The sequence below is a fragment of the Heptranchias perlo genome, chromosome 12 (assembly GCF_035084215.1).
Source record: "Heptranchias perlo isolate sHepPer1 chromosome 12, sHepPer1.hap1, whole genome shotgun sequence".
Classification (NCBI taxonomy): Eukaryota; Metazoa; Chordata; class Chondrichthyes; order Hexanchiformes; family Hexanchidae; genus Heptranchias; species Heptranchias perlo.
In genome coordinates this window covers 56,682,924-56,698,539 of record NC_090336.1, presented here as the reverse complement: position 1 = coordinate 56,698,539, position 15,616 = coordinate 56,682,924, and positions in this window count along the sequence as shown.

Genomic DNA, 15,616 nt, shown 5'->3' with positions numbered 1-15,616 from the left:
AATTCACCGCCAAAGTATTTCCCCAACCCCCGCTGAGAAATATCTATTTCAAACTGAACACCAACGAAGAATAATTGTCCTGGAATTTTAAGAGGTGCCTCTTTTATGTTTTACTAACCATCTGATTACCACCCGGGATTGTGCAGCAGTAGCAAGGTTAAACATTTGGTACTGTCATGTTTATTTCACCCTTCAAATCCCAATCTTACCCAACAGCAAAGCGAAACAAAATCTCTTACCGTTTCCCAACTATCTTTCTCCAGGATCATCGCTCCGCCATTGGTGGGCTGCTTTTCTTTTCTTCATTTTAACAGTTTGGACTTTTGTGATAGCACTTGCTAGTTACCAGTAGCATGGTTACCATTCCCAGGCAACTGTTAGCTAAGAAATCAAGGTCAGATACCTGACACTATTATCTTATTTTAGTCAACAAACATGCATCACCTCTCTGATCAATCCCTTTCTACACTGCCTTATCCATCAAGCACTCAATAGCAAGGGAGGCCAGACCGAGCTCTGTCAGAAACCACATTGCACTGTTATCTCAATCCCACTCCTTCACTTCATGGGCAGCATTGTGTTGTACTGTGCAGCTTTAATGATTTGAAAGGCCTTGCCGTCTATTCTGGACACCTTCAGTAAATGCTGTGGAGACAAACAACAGCAAAAGACACCCATGAGAAGAAACAAAAGATTTGGCAGACTGACGTGACGGTAAATGAATCTGTGATCAAGTTTAAGTTATTGCCTCACTCAGCTTTTCCCTTTCAAAAACTCGTTCTACACAGTTAACGATTTGGAGGCGGATCGATCTGAATCTTCTTCGCTGGTGCTGAGAGTAGATGATCTTTGTATATTTCAAGTATTTAACTTGATAGCCTAGAAATTGGATCGTGCAGTGCCCATTTTTTAAGGCGATAATCGGGCGCTGAATGGTCCAACATGGCATAATGCGGGCACTCATTCTGCGCTGGGTATGTGCCACACACCATATTGGTTTAGGGTGCCTTGTAGTCGTCCAGGGCGCCTGCCTGAAACAGGTGTTAAGCCCTCGATTTGCACAGGCAATGGGCCTAACACCTATTTTTATTTATTTGTTCATGGGATGTGGGCGTCGCTGGCGAGGCCGGCATTTATTGCCCATCCCTAATTGCCCTTGAGAAGGTGGTGGTGAGCCGCCTTCTTGAACCGCTGCAGTGGTGACGGTTCTCCCACAGTGCTGTTAGGAAGGGAGTTCCAGGATTTTGACCCAGCGACGATATATTTCCAAGTCGGGATGGCGTGTGACTTGGAGGGGAACGTGCAGGTGGTGTTGTTCCCATGTGCCTGCTGCTCGTGTCCTTCAATGTGGTAGAGGTCGCTGGTTTGGGAGGTGCTGTCGAAGAAGCCTTGGCGAGTTGCTGCAGTGCATCCTGTGGATGGTACTGTTGTGGGAAAATCACCACTCGAAGTCAGACTTAAAGATTCAACATGCAGTTTATTGGACAAAGCTTTGGGAGAAGGACTTGACACTCAGCAGTGTACGCAGACACCTTCTCAATTTTAAAATGGTCGTTGAGCTTCTTTTACATGTTACAAGTACAGACATTCAGCAGCTATTACATTATTAGCCTTGCTTAGTTACACGTTAGCCAATTAGGCCCCCACAGCAACAATTGACCTCCAATCACATTAAAACAACTGTTATCAACTTAAGACAGTCTGGTCTTTGTCTATTCAGTCTGGTTCTGTAGTTTTTATCAGTTCGTTGTGCTCAGTCAGCATTTTTTAATGTCTTTTCACAGGGTCCATCTTGTTTAGCAGAGTCCATTTTGAAACCAACAGCTTAGATTTTACTTTAACAGTCCTCCCTTTTGGTCATGATTATGGCTTAATAATCATTTAGACCAATAACGATAGAGTCCATGCAACATTGGTCCGGCACCTAATACACAGCCTTTTCGGGTATTTATCTTCCATGATGTTCTGTGCGTATGCCTAACCCGTAACTCACAGGTTACTTGTTACAGACTTTACAGCAGACATTAAAACATCCGATAACCAAGCACAATAAACTTTCAAATAACTCCCTTGTATATTCCTCCAGTGATACTGCCACCTCCCGAATGATTAATGGCCTCTAGGTGCTTATCAGCCACAGAGGCCTGCTTTTTTACAAGGTCGTAAAAAGCTTGGTTGATAAAGACAGCAAGCCCTTTATTCACCGCTAACTAACGTATATTTTACTTTAACATAAGGTTATGTCCCTTTTTCAATGTTAGCATTGCATTGTTTCATTTCAGTCTTTCAATCTTAACCACCAACAACCCCGGGTGACCTCATATGGCCTTATCTAATGTCCTTATTTTGTCGGCATCACCTACCTATCTGAGCCATTTGCTCTTTTGGTCTAAGTGGGCTGTGGACTTCCGACTGTCCCCAGAGGTTCTAATTTTGGGTGCAAAGTGCCCTATCTTTATGCTATTCGGCTGTTGGGGCTGCACATACGCATTTAAATTATCCCACCCTGTGCTTCTGGGCTGTGTCCAACACTATGTGGACATACAGTGACAGCATGTCTAGTCTGGGCCCCTCATAATTTTGTAATTTTGTATCCATCGTGTGGATATCTTCTAAGTATTGTTTCTCTCAATTTCATTGTTAACTGATGGGAACCTAACCCTGAATTTTGGAAATCCAAATTACTATGTCCCACTTTACTTTAATTTCAGTCCTTCTGATTGGTACCAGTGTTTCCTGACTGTGTTTCATTCATTAGTCGGTTTCTTTATGGACCATGTGTCAGTGCCTTGTTTAAAAGGATTTCTCACTCGCCTGGACCACATTATCCATTTCATGTTGTGCTGTTGTCAAGTAACTGAGCCTGTCTGAGACTTATTCTTCAGTGTATCTTCTTCATGTATTTCCGCATACTAGCAGCATATCATAGGTAGTGTTCTTGGATATTAATTTTCTGCTGGCCAGTCTCTTTTCCTTCATGGTATTTCCGAACGTGTTTTCCATGGCACACATCATATGTCCTGTAGGATTCAATCCTGTAAAAGCAACTGGTTTGTTTAAAGAGTGGTTCCACTAGCTCACCAGGCCATAGGCCTTTGTAATCATGTTCTTCATCCTGGTCTCCGTTTCAGAAGATGGCAACATACATTTGTATCTTTTATGTCCGCTGTAGCCATTCTTAGGTTTTCAGGTTATCTTATCAAAAAGATCAGGGGTGTCTAGAGTGCTTATCTCCCCCTGCAAGGTCCCGATGTCAGGGTAGTGGCCAGGCTATTGAATGTAGCTTTCTCATTGTTCATTATAGGCAAGGACACAAATATCTCCACGAGAAAGCTATCAATTTACTATTTTCAACTACACTTTCCTGACTTTCACTAGATTGTATATTTATGCCAGATTGATATTTTTTTTTGTAAATCATGCCCAGTTCAATGACTTTAGAGAAATTCCCATTTGGTGTAATTTCTCTGTTTCTTTACTTTAATTCTCAATCACTTCCTCTCATCCAATTTTACATAACCCATTATATTACCTATCATGAGCCCTGGAGGAACGTTACTGTCCGATACAATATTTACAGTCAGCTCCAATATCCCAACACATTTTATTTGTTTATTTTACGTAATTTCTTCTTGAACCGCTTTTCATTTCCCAAAATATCCCACTACATTGTGCCCGAGTCCCTTCTATCATTTCACAATTATCCCAACTTGAGAGCAGTATTGTTGGACTGACAGGACTTGTCAATGTAAAATTTTCTTCCCTCCCGAAAAGAATTCTTCCTTGATACGCAGCATTCAATAGGAACCATTTAGACTGGACTTCTTTTATTTAAAATATAATTTGATTATCCCCTTAAATTATAAGTAATTGTTTTTTTCTTTCTCGAGTGCTTGAACAGCAACTCATATAAATTTTTCTTATCAATTCCAATTTCAGAAACAAATTATGTCCAGGCTTTGTGGTTTTATAGTAGAGATGAAGTGCTCGTAATTACTTTTGGATGTAACTCCCATATCTTCCCACCTCGAGCACTCTGTCTCGGAAGACAATAAATGGGTTAAAACAAAACAAATCAAAATGTTTTCAAAAGAAGAGAATCAGGATGATATCACCACGCTGTGACATTTGGTATCTGCTGATGTCTGCAGCTAAAGTCTTAAATTTTTAACACCACTGGATCGTTTCCTGCACCAAATTTCTCCAGCAAAGGTTGCACCGTAACTTTGTAAAGCCATTTTATGTCAAAGAACTACTCTTGGTAATCCTGCACCATCAACACTCATGTGGTCCCAAAAACCAGGGTCACCTGTTTTAAAAGAAACACAGAAAATCCATTGCGGCTCTTCTTGAGAGCCCAAGGGGTTAATTTGTCAAATCATCATTTATTATTTATTTTGTCCAAAGGAATAATCCCTTTACCCGAAACAAATCCAGAAAATAAAACAGGAGAGAGAAATTGCCTCGTCCCTCTCTCTCTCTCTCTCTCTCTGGAGCTCGCAACCTGTCTGAAATAAACACTGTCTCTCCCACATGCAGATGTACATAGGACTGCAGACTGGAATTTCCAACTCCAAGTCCTAATCTCTGTGTTTTCAAGATGTAACCACATTAAGAATTTATTAATGGTTTGGGCATGTGTTTCTAGCACTGTAGCTATCCTTTGCAAATGTATGGTCAGCATTTGATCCTCAGACAATTCCTTATCTGTATTTTCATTTATTTTTAAATATATCTTTAATGCGAGACCCTAAATCTCCGACCTTTTGATCTAATGTTGCCAAATCAATGGTGTTAACAACTGAGGCACCCGTATTAAAGGCAGTTGCTATATCACTTATCACAGATCTTTACGTCTCCATATTTGTCTATCTCTTTTACGATGTCCACCTCCATTCGATGTCGTGCTTTGTTTTAACACTTGAGTTAGGAGGTGTTGATATAATTGTTGAGTTTTCTTAGCATTCTCAATGCGAGTTATATAATTTGTCAGGGAAGGTCTTCCCTCTTTGGCCAGATCTTGTATTGGAGCTACTATTCGTGAATAGTTTCAAATAAAATTGAATAGCCCCAGAACTTGTCGAACTTCCTTATCATACTGTGGCGGGGTAAAACTGATAGGCGTTTAGTACCCTGTGTCAGTACATAGCTCAAGTAATGGACTTCCAATTGTCCAACCTATGCTTTCTCTTCATACGATTTGTTTTACATTCCTTTCTTATCAATTTTTTTTCTCACTGTAGCATTGTCTGTGTGGAAACTTATATCTCAGTCAATTGTAGCCTTTGGCATTTCCAAGTATTTGGGTCAATTTTAATAATATAACCTATACCAATTGTTACCCCATGTTCACCTGTGTTCTGGGCAAGCCTCAGACAGTTCTCAACCGACTGGGTCATTTCTATCTGTTTGAACCTGTTCCAGCTTTCCGACTTTTCCTATCACGGTGATAACAGATAGCTTTTTTTATCTGTCCCGTTAATTTTTCTTTAACCTCTTTTTTTAACCACAGCCAATCACAAGATAAAAATTCAAAATGCCAATTTTTTTGAAGATCCCATGTCTGGAATTTAACATGCTCACATTTTATAAGAACCAGAATTTAAGAGGTCACTTAACCTCAATAACTCCAATTTTAATTCAGCAATATCAGAATTGAACACAAGACAAAACAGATACATTACACAAAAGAAGAAAACACTTAAGACGGAGTAAGAAGGGGGCGTGGCCCACAACACCGACAGAAAATACTCACAATAAGGACAGGCTTTTTAAAGAGACAGTAAACTAAAAACAAAGAACATTTCTTTTCCGGGTCTCTGTCTTTTAAACATTTTAATTGATTCCTTTTTTTTCTAATTCCCTTACCCTAGATTCTAATTCCCTAATTTTATCCTTATCTTCGCTCCACTTTCTAGTGGAGGTGCCCGCTTGTCCTATTAGTCCAGCTAGTTGGTGGACTAGTAATACTCCTGCCTTTTTTGTTCTGTCCTTTTCCCCATCTATCCACTTTCTCTGTTGTTCTAAGGTCTGAGAAACATCCCAGCCATCCTTTTGCATCTGCTTAATCAACGAGTGTCTGTCTGTCATATACTTCTCGATAAGGGAACCCGCAGGTCCCCATCTAGTTTCCCCACTTGACATCTTTACTTGCTCTCTCTCCTCTCTCACCGGATTACTTAACTCCTGGTCTCTCTCACCGGATTACTTAACTCCCGGTCTCTCTCACCGGATTACTTAACTCCCGGTCTCTCTCACCGGATTACTTAACTCCCGGTCTCTCTCACCGGATTACTTAACTCCCGGTCTCTCTCACCGGATTACTAAACTCCCGGTCTCTCTCACCGGATTACTTAACCCCCGGTCTCTCTCACCGGATTACTAAACTCCCGGTCTCTCTCACCGGATTACTTAACTCCCGGTCTCTCTCACCGGACTACTAAACTCCCGGTCTCTCTCACCGGATTACTTAACTCCCGGTCTCTCTCACCGGATTACTTAACTCCCGGTCTCTCTCACCGGATTACTTAACTCCCGGTCTCTCTCACCGGATTACTTAACTCCCGGTCTCTCTCACCGGATTACTTAACTCCCGGTCTCTCTCACCGGATTACTAAACTCCCGGTCTCTCTCACCGGATTACTTAACTCCCGGTCTCTCTCACCGGATTACTAAACTCCCGGTCTCTCTCACCGGATTACTTAACTCCCGGTCTCTCTCACCGGACTACTAAACTCCCGGTCTCTCTCACCGGATTACTTAACTCCCGGTCTCTCTCACCGGACTACTAAACTCCCGGTCTCTCTCACCGGATTACTTAACTCCCGGTCTCTCTCACCGGACTACTTAACTCCCGGTCTCTCTCACCGGATTACTTAACTCCCGGTCTCTCTCACCGGACTACTTAACTCCCGGTCTCTCTCACCGGACTACTAAACTCCCGGTCTCTCTCACCGGATTACTTAACTCCTGGTCTCTCTCACCGGATTACTTAACTCCCGGTCTCTCTCACCGGACTACTTAACTCCCGGTCTCTCTCACCGGACTACTTAACTCCCGGTCTCTCTCACCGGATTACTTAACTCCCGGTCTCTCTCACCGGACTACTTAACTCCCGGTCTCTCTCACCGGATTACTTAATTCCCGGTCTCTCTCACCGGATTACTTAACTCCTGGTCTCTCTCACCGGATTACTTAACTCCCGGTCTCTCTCACCGGATTACTTAACTCCCGGTCTCTCTCACCGGATTACTTAACTCCTGGTCTCTCTCACCGGATTACTTAACTCCTGGTCTCTCTCACCGGATTACTTAACTCCCGGTCTCTCTCACCGGATTACTTAACTCCCGGTCTCTCTCACCGGATTACTTAACTCCTGGTCTCTCTCACCGGATTACTTAACTCCCGGTCTCTCTCACCGGATTACTTAACTCCCGGTCTCTCTCACCGGATTACTTAACTCCCGGTCTCTCTCACCGGATTACTTAACTCCCGGTCTCTCTCACCGGATTACTTAATTCCCGGTCTCTCTCACCGGATTACTTAACTCCCGGTCTCTCTCACCGGACAACTTAACTCCCGGTCTCTCTCACCGGATTACTTAACTCCCGGTCTCTCTCACCGGACTACTTAACTCCCGGTCTCTCTCACCGGATTACTTAATTCCCGGTCTCTCTCACCAGATTACTAAACTCCCGGTCTCTCTCACCGGATTACTTAACTCCCGGTCTCTCTCACCGGATTACTTAACTCCCGGTCTCTCTCACCGGATTACTTAACTCCCGGTCTCTCTCACCGGATTACTTAACTCCCGGTCTCTCTCACCGGATTACTTAACTCCCGGTCTCTCTCACCGGATTACTTAACTCCCGGTCTCTCTCACCGGATTACTTAACTCCCGGTCTCTCTCACCGGATTACTTAACTCCCGGTCTCTCTCACCGGATTACTTAACTCCCGGTCTCTCTCACCGGACTACTTAACTGAACTTAACTGGACTTACTCCGGCCACTCACCGGACAACTTAACTTATACTTCAACTCACCGGGTCATCACTCCCGGATAACTTAATTTAACTCCCTCACCGGGTCATCACTCCCGGATAACTTAATTTAACTCCCTCCCGGGTCTAACTTATACTCTACTTATACTCATGGCCACGATTACCGTTTTGGTAACGTGTTTCCTCCACCGGAGACCGGCTCTAGGTCAGGGTGATCAGCTCCTTAACGCATGCTTACCGCACCGCTTAAAACTTCGGACATTAAAACTTCAGACAGTACACATCGTGAATTAACTTATGCTCTAATTATCTCTGCGTTTGTTCGCCACTACAGAGTTTGATGCCGGATGGTCCTGACTACTTGTGCTTCACGATCCTAAGTGCCCTTGTGCCTCTACGCCCACTTCATGGTCCTGACCCTTGCGTGGGGGATCTCCCCTCTTAACAACCGGTCTAAGGCTGTGCGTTTGTGACAGGCACTTCCTTGTCCTTAGTCGATCAGCACAAGCAATCAGTTCCTGTTTCTACCCAACAGTCCCATAACTTCCCCTAACTTTCCCCCGTTTTTAACTGCATTGTTGGCTCAGTCTGACTTCCACAGTTCAATAATCTCTACTCCAGTTCGCCGATCGAGGCCAACCGATCAACTCCCCGCGTAGGTTCGAACCCTGCTCGCAGCGCCAATTTGTTGTGGGAAAATCACCACTCGAAGTCAGACTTAAAGATTCAACATGCAGTTTATTGGACAAAGCTTTGGGAGAAGGACTTGACACTCAGCAGTGTACGCAGACACCTTCTCAATTTTAAAATGGTCGTTGAGCTTCTTTTACATGTTACAAGTACAGACATTCAGCAGCTATTACATTATTAGCCTTGCTTAGTTACACGTTAGCCAATTAAGCCCCCACAGCAACAATTGACCTCCAATCACATTAAAACAACTGTTATCAACTTAAGACAGTCTGGTCTTTGTCTATTCAGTCTGGTTCTGTAGTTTTTATCAGTTCGTTGTGCTCAGTCAGCATTTTTTAATGTCTTTCCATCTTGTTTAGCAGAGTCCATTTTGAAACCAACAGCTTAGATTTAACTTTAACAGTACACACTGCAGCCACGATGCGCCGGTGGTGAAGGGAGTGAATGTTTAGGGTGGTGGATGGGGTGCCAATCAAGTGGGCTGCTTTGTCCTGGATGATGTTGAGCTTCTTGAGTGTTGTTGGAGCTGCACTCATCCAGGCAAGTGGAGAGTATTCCATCACACTCCTGACTTGTGCCTTGTAGATAGTGGAAAGGCTTTGGGGAGTCAGGAGGTGAGTCACTCGCCGCAGAATACCCAGCCTCTGACCTGCTCTCGTAGCCACAGTATTTATATGGCTGGTCCAGTTAAGTTTCTGGTCAATGGTGACCCCCAGGATGTTGATGGTGGGGGATTCGGCGATGGTAATGCCGTTGAATGTCAAGGGGAGGCGGTTAGACTCTCTCAGGCCACTTGCCGATATCGCATTGTGACTGACCACAGCACGCGCCATATATGCTGCAGACAGTTTTCTCAGGCAAACAGCAGCCGAACCAATGGCTTTTAAAGGGGCTGCCAGGTGCTGCCACCAAAAAGTGTCCCCCCCTCCTGACTCCACACTAAATTGCGGGCTGCTGCCCCCCCTCTCCCGATCTCCTCCACCAACCCCCCAACCTTCCTGGACTCGCGGTCGATCCAGCGGCATAGTCTCCTCGCTGGCTGATCATCATCCTCTTTGCGATCAGCGTACTGCCTCTTGACGCCCGATGACGCGAGTGGACCAATTTCGTGTGGACCTCGCGCTCATCGGGTACGGCCTGGCCGTTGGCGTTTGCCGCTAGGTTCACGCGCGACTTGTAGGCCCATATCTTTTTTTGGAAATCAAACAGGGCCTCCTTTCTGCTTTAATGCAACACCGACATGGCAGAACTCTCTAGCAGTTGTCCTTCACGCTTCAGGTCTAGTTATTTGTTCCTGGTACTCTTCCATTTACAGATTAGTGATGGCAGCTAACCCACTTTCTAATGATGGGCTGCACATATCAATTTCTAACTCAACCACCAAGCCTGGAGCTGAAGTCCCAATTAATTGTCTTGATGTATTTCTGGCCAGTAAATTTCTGAAGTATCGAGTCTACTGTTTTTTGTGTGTGGACTTCTGATTAAAACTGATCATTCTCATCTCTCACAGATCACTTTACCATGTTAGAAACACTTGATAAAATCAAAACTAGACTTGCTCATGGCCTAGCTTTGTATTTTTATCTTATATTTTGTACCGTCATATTTGAAATCTGTCTTATTCCTGTTGACCCAATTGCTAATCATTTCCACGAGTACTGGTATTCTCGGAGCTTCAGTAGAATTATTGCCGATCTTTCTTTCCCAGAGAATTCTCTTGTGGCTTCACTTTAGCTGCTTTTTTTTTCCTCGAAATAATTGCCTTGTTCCCAAATGTATTTCTCATCCAATCTTTACAGCCTACTGGTTTCAAAACTCTGCCTGCAAAAACAGACTTACTTCTGGTCTCTTTGATCAAATAACCCATCACGCTGAGGGTTTTAAGCAAAAACATTTGCCATCCGCAGGTTTTCAACTATTTAGTAACGGTTTTTGGCCGAGAAGTCAATCACATAGCTAACAAACCGAACTCCATACTGCCTGTGATTTGAGTTAAAAACAAATGATGTTTCTGAGGGGTTTAAATTCCTTGATGCTGGGATCTTTTAAATTTAATCAAAATGGCTGCCATACAACAGTTGAAGGAATTGCTCCAGTTCAGAGACCTGGATGTTTTTAAAAGTGAGGTGAACAATCACTGGGGAGGACGTTATTTTAACAGCAACACGGCTTAGGGCCAAAGCCCCCAGCTCCCGGTGCGGCCGATCCTCCAGGATTGTCCTTGAATCTCCAGAAATTAAAGATTAATCTCGTGAACACTGCTACGAGAAACCCAGGAGAACAATTCATAGAGACATTAAAAACAAATGTGAGTGATTTTTTTTCATTTTCTTTGAACATTTATTAGAAATAAAAATATTGGAAACGGGATTAAAAAGGCTGTTTGACTGACAGTCAAGCGTCAAAGGATTGAGAATTTGTTTGCTTTCCAATTGGCCGCAGGAAGGCGGAGCGATCCGAGAATGGACGTGTCGGGCGACCAATTACGGGAGCTTGGAGACGGTTGTAGGTGGGAGGTCATGTGATGAAACCTCCAGGAATACGTCCAACCAGAGTTGGCAATCCTAATCATGTGCCTGGCCGCCCACACAGTGTCTGCCTCACCAGCTCCAGTGTCCAATGGTGCCCATACAGCCCTCTGGGTCAATATCTCACACGTTGCCCTCCGGCTGAGACCCATCTCCAACAATGTGTCCGCCTATGGCCGATGTGCGCGAACTGCCTGCCACACCCTTGCCTCCTGCTCCAGCTGTCACATTAAAACCCCACCTCCCCGGTGGGCCCACTACTGCTTGTGTGTGGCTCCCTCCCTATAGCTGCCTATTCCTTTTTAAATAGTAAGGAATCTTACAACACCAGGTTATAGTCCAACAGTTTTATTTGAAAATCACAAGCTTTCGGAGGCTTTCTCCTTCGTCAGGTGAGTGTGGGATTCCATGAAGGTTACCACATATATAGTCAGAGAACAATGCCTGGTGATTACAGATAATCTTTCCAACTGCCCGTTGTCAAGGCAAAGTGTTCAGACAGAGAGACATTACATACAGGACTACTGAATATACAAACGGTCAGGACCCAAAGACAGAGAGAGAGAGAGAGAGAGAAACATCCGAAAGGAAGAGAAAGAGAGAGAATGACCAGTTGTATTAAAAACAGATAACTTTTTTCGCTGGTGGGGTTACGTGTAGCGTGACATGAACCCAAGATCCCGGTTGAGGCCATCCTCATGGGTGCGGAACTTGGCTATCAATTTCTGCTCGGTGATTTTGCGTTGTCGTGTGTCTCGAAGGCCGCCTTGGAGAACGCTTACCCGAAGATCGGTGGCTGAATGTCCTTGACTGCTGAAGTGTTCCCCGACTGGGAGGGAACCCTCCTGTTTGGTGATTGTTGCGCGGTGTCCGTTCATCCGTTGTCGCAGTGTCTGCATGGTCTCGCCAATGTACCACGCTCCAGGGCATCCTTTCCTGCAACGTATGAGGTAGACAACGTTGGCCGAGTCACAGGAGTATGAACCATGTACCTGATGGGTGGTGTCCTCTCGTGTGATGGTGGTATCTGTGTCGATGATCTGGCATGTCTTGCAGAGGTTGCCGTGGCAGGGTTGTGTGGTGTTGTGGACGCTGTTCTCCTGAAAGCTGGGTAATTTGCTGCGAACGATGGTCTGTTTGAGGTTGGGTGGCTGTTTGAAGGCGAGTAGTGGAGGTGTGGGGATGGCCTTAGCGAGGTGTTCGTCGTCATCGATGACATGTTGAAGGCTGTGGAGAACATGGCGTAGTTTCTCCGCTCCGGGGAAGTACTGGATGACGAAGGGTACTCTGTTGGTTGCGTCCTGTGTTTGTCTTCTGAGGAGGTCTATGCGATTTTTTGCTGTGGCCCGTCGGAACTGTCGATCGACGAGTCGAGCGTCATATCCCGTTCTTACGAGAGCGTCTTTCAGCGTCTGTAGGTGTCCATCGCGTTCCTCCTCATCTGAGCAGATCCTGTGTATTCGCAGGGCCTGTCCATAGGCGATGGCCTCTTTGACGTGGTTAGGGTGGAAGCTGGAAAAGTGGAGCCTCGTGAGGTTGTCCGTGGGCTTGCGGTAGAGTGAGGTGCTGAGGTGCCCGTCTTTGATGGAGATTCGTGTGTCCAAAAAAGAAACCGATTCTGAGGAGTAGTCCATGGTGAGTTTGATGGTGGGATGGAACTTGTTGAGGTTATCGTGTAGTCTCTTCAGTGATTCTTCGCCGTGGGTCCATAGGAAGAAAATGTTGTCGATGTATCTGGTGTATAGCGTTGGCTGGAGGTCCTGTGCAGTGAAGAAGTCGTGCTCGAACTTGTGCATGAAAATGTTGGCGTATTGGGGTGCGAATTTGGTCCCCATGGCTGTTCCCTGTGTTTGGGTAAAGAACTGGTTATCGAAGGTGAAGATATTGTGATCCAGGATGGAGCGGATGAGTTGTAGGATGGCGTCTGGAGATTGGCTGTTGGTGTTGAGTACTGATGCTGTCGCAGCGATACCGTCATCGTGGGGGATACTGGTGTAGAGTGCCGAGACGTTCATCGTGGTGAGAAGTGTTCCTGGTTCAACTGGTCCGTGGGTGCTGAGTTTTTGTAGGAAGTCTGTAGTGTCGCGACAGAAGCTGGGGGTTCCCTGTACGATGGGTTTCAGGATGCCCTCGACGTATCCAGAGAGGTTCTCACACAGGGTTCCGTTGCCTGATACGATAGGACGTCCGGGTGTGTTGGATTTGTGTATCTTTGGGAGGCAGTAGAAGTCTCCCACGCGGGGAGTACGTGGGATGAGAGTGCGTAGGATGCTTTGAAGGTCTGGACCGAAGGTCTTGATCAGTTTGTTGAGCTGGTGGGTGTGTTCTTTGGTCGGATCTGCGGGTAACCGTCTGTAGTGTTCCTGGTTGTCCAGTTGTCGGTATGCTTCTTTGCAATAGTCCGTTCTGTTCTGTATGACGATGGCTCTTCCTTTGTCCGCTGGTTTGATGACAATGTTGCGGATGGTCTTGAGAGCGTCGATGGCATTGCGTTGTGCTCGGGTGACATTCTGGACTGTCTTGTGAGTGCGGCTGATGAATCTGGCATTGACGCATTTCCTGACAGCTTGAGCATACATGTCCAGCTGAGGGCAGCGACCCTCCGGAGGAGTCCAGTTTGACTCTTTCTTCGGTTGCTGTGCCGCGGATCCCTCTGTCTGCTGTTCCAGATCGTTGATTGTCTCATTGGGTTCGCTGCTGAAATCTTGGGATTTGTGGAAGAATTCCCGGAGCCTCATTCTCCTGATGAATTCCTCTGTGTCTGCCGCAAGACCAATGGGGTCCACTTTGGTGGTGGGGCAGAAATTGAGCCCTCGGCTGAGAACTTCGATTTCGTCTGGTTGAAGGGTGTGGTCGGACAAATTGACGATAGACTTCCCTGTGGTTGCAACCGTGGTACCGGGGGAGGCTTGGTTGATGCTCGTGGTGATGCCGAGTTTCTCAAGCTTCCTGCTCTTGGTTTTCATGTCGGCAGCGTAGTTCCGTTGCCTCGTCTGTTTGGCGATGACTCGTAGCTGGTCTGCTGTGTCCTGAGAACAGGTTGAGAGTATGGACTCTATCTTGGTTTCGAGGTTGCGGCGTCTACTGTAGAGTTGATGTACGAGATGGTTGCGGAGTGTGCGAGAGGTACGACGGCAGAGTCTCTCAGTGTAATCTGAGTTGTATGTCGACTTGAGTGGGTTCGTGATCTGTAGTCCTTTCGGGATCTTGTCTGCTTTTTTGCAGCTCTGTAAAAACTTGATGTCTGTGTCGATATGCGCGATCTTCTTGGAGATCCTCTCCACTGTGAGCCGGCAGTTTGTGGTGTCGATAGTAGCCATGATGTGGAGATGCCGGTGATGGACTGGGGTGGACAAATGTAAGGAATCTTACAACACCAGGTTATAGTCCAACAGTTTTATTTGAAAATCACAAGCTTTCGGAGGCTTTCTCCTTCGTCAGGTGAGTGTGGGATTCCATGAAGGTTACCGCATATATAGTCAGAGAACAATGCCTGGTGAGTACAGATAATCTTTCCAACTGCCCGTTGTCAAGGCAATCAAAGTGTTCAGACAGAGAGACATTACATACAGGACTACTGAATATACAAACGGTCAGGACCCAAAGACAGAGAGAGAGAGAGAGAGAGAGAGAGAAACATCCGAAAGGAAGCGAAAGAGAGAGAATGACCAGTTGTATTAAAAACAGATAACTCTTTTTTCGCTGGTGGGGTTACGTGTAGCGTGACATGAACCCAAGATCCCGGTTGAGGCCATCCTCATGGGTGCGGAACTTGGCTAACAACTCGGCATATAATGATGAAGGCTCACTCGCCTTCTGCCGTCCCTCTCCCCCACCCTTGTAATCCCTTCCCGCTCTCATGTCTCCTCTCCCCCTTTTTCCTCTCCTTTCTCGTCCCTTTTCCACTCTGTTCCTCCTCTACCCTCTCCACCCTCCTTTTGTTCAACCACTTCCTCCCCTCCTTCTTCCTTCCTTCTCCCTCCTCTTCCCTGCTTCCACTGACTCCTCCTCATTCCCTTCCCCCTCCCCTTCCCTCTATTACTCTCCCTCCTTCTTCCTTCTCCAACTCCCCTGGTCTTCATCCCCTCCTCCCCTTCTCCTGCTCCTCTTCCCACTCCCCCTCCCCCTAGTTTCCCCACTTTCACCACTTCCCCCCTTCTTCCACCTCTTCTTCTTCCCTTTCTTTCCTTCACTTTCCCCCTCCTCCTCCTTCTCTTTCTCATTGTTCACTCCTCTTCCTTCCACCTCATCTTCCTTTACTTGAAATGCAGAATACAGCTCTCTCTGCTTTGCCCGAGATGTCCGATTTCCCACCAGTGGGTTATGGACAATACCTGCTGTGGACTGATGCTGAGCAGGAACTGGTTAGAGACTGCCCAAAATTATGTCACTTC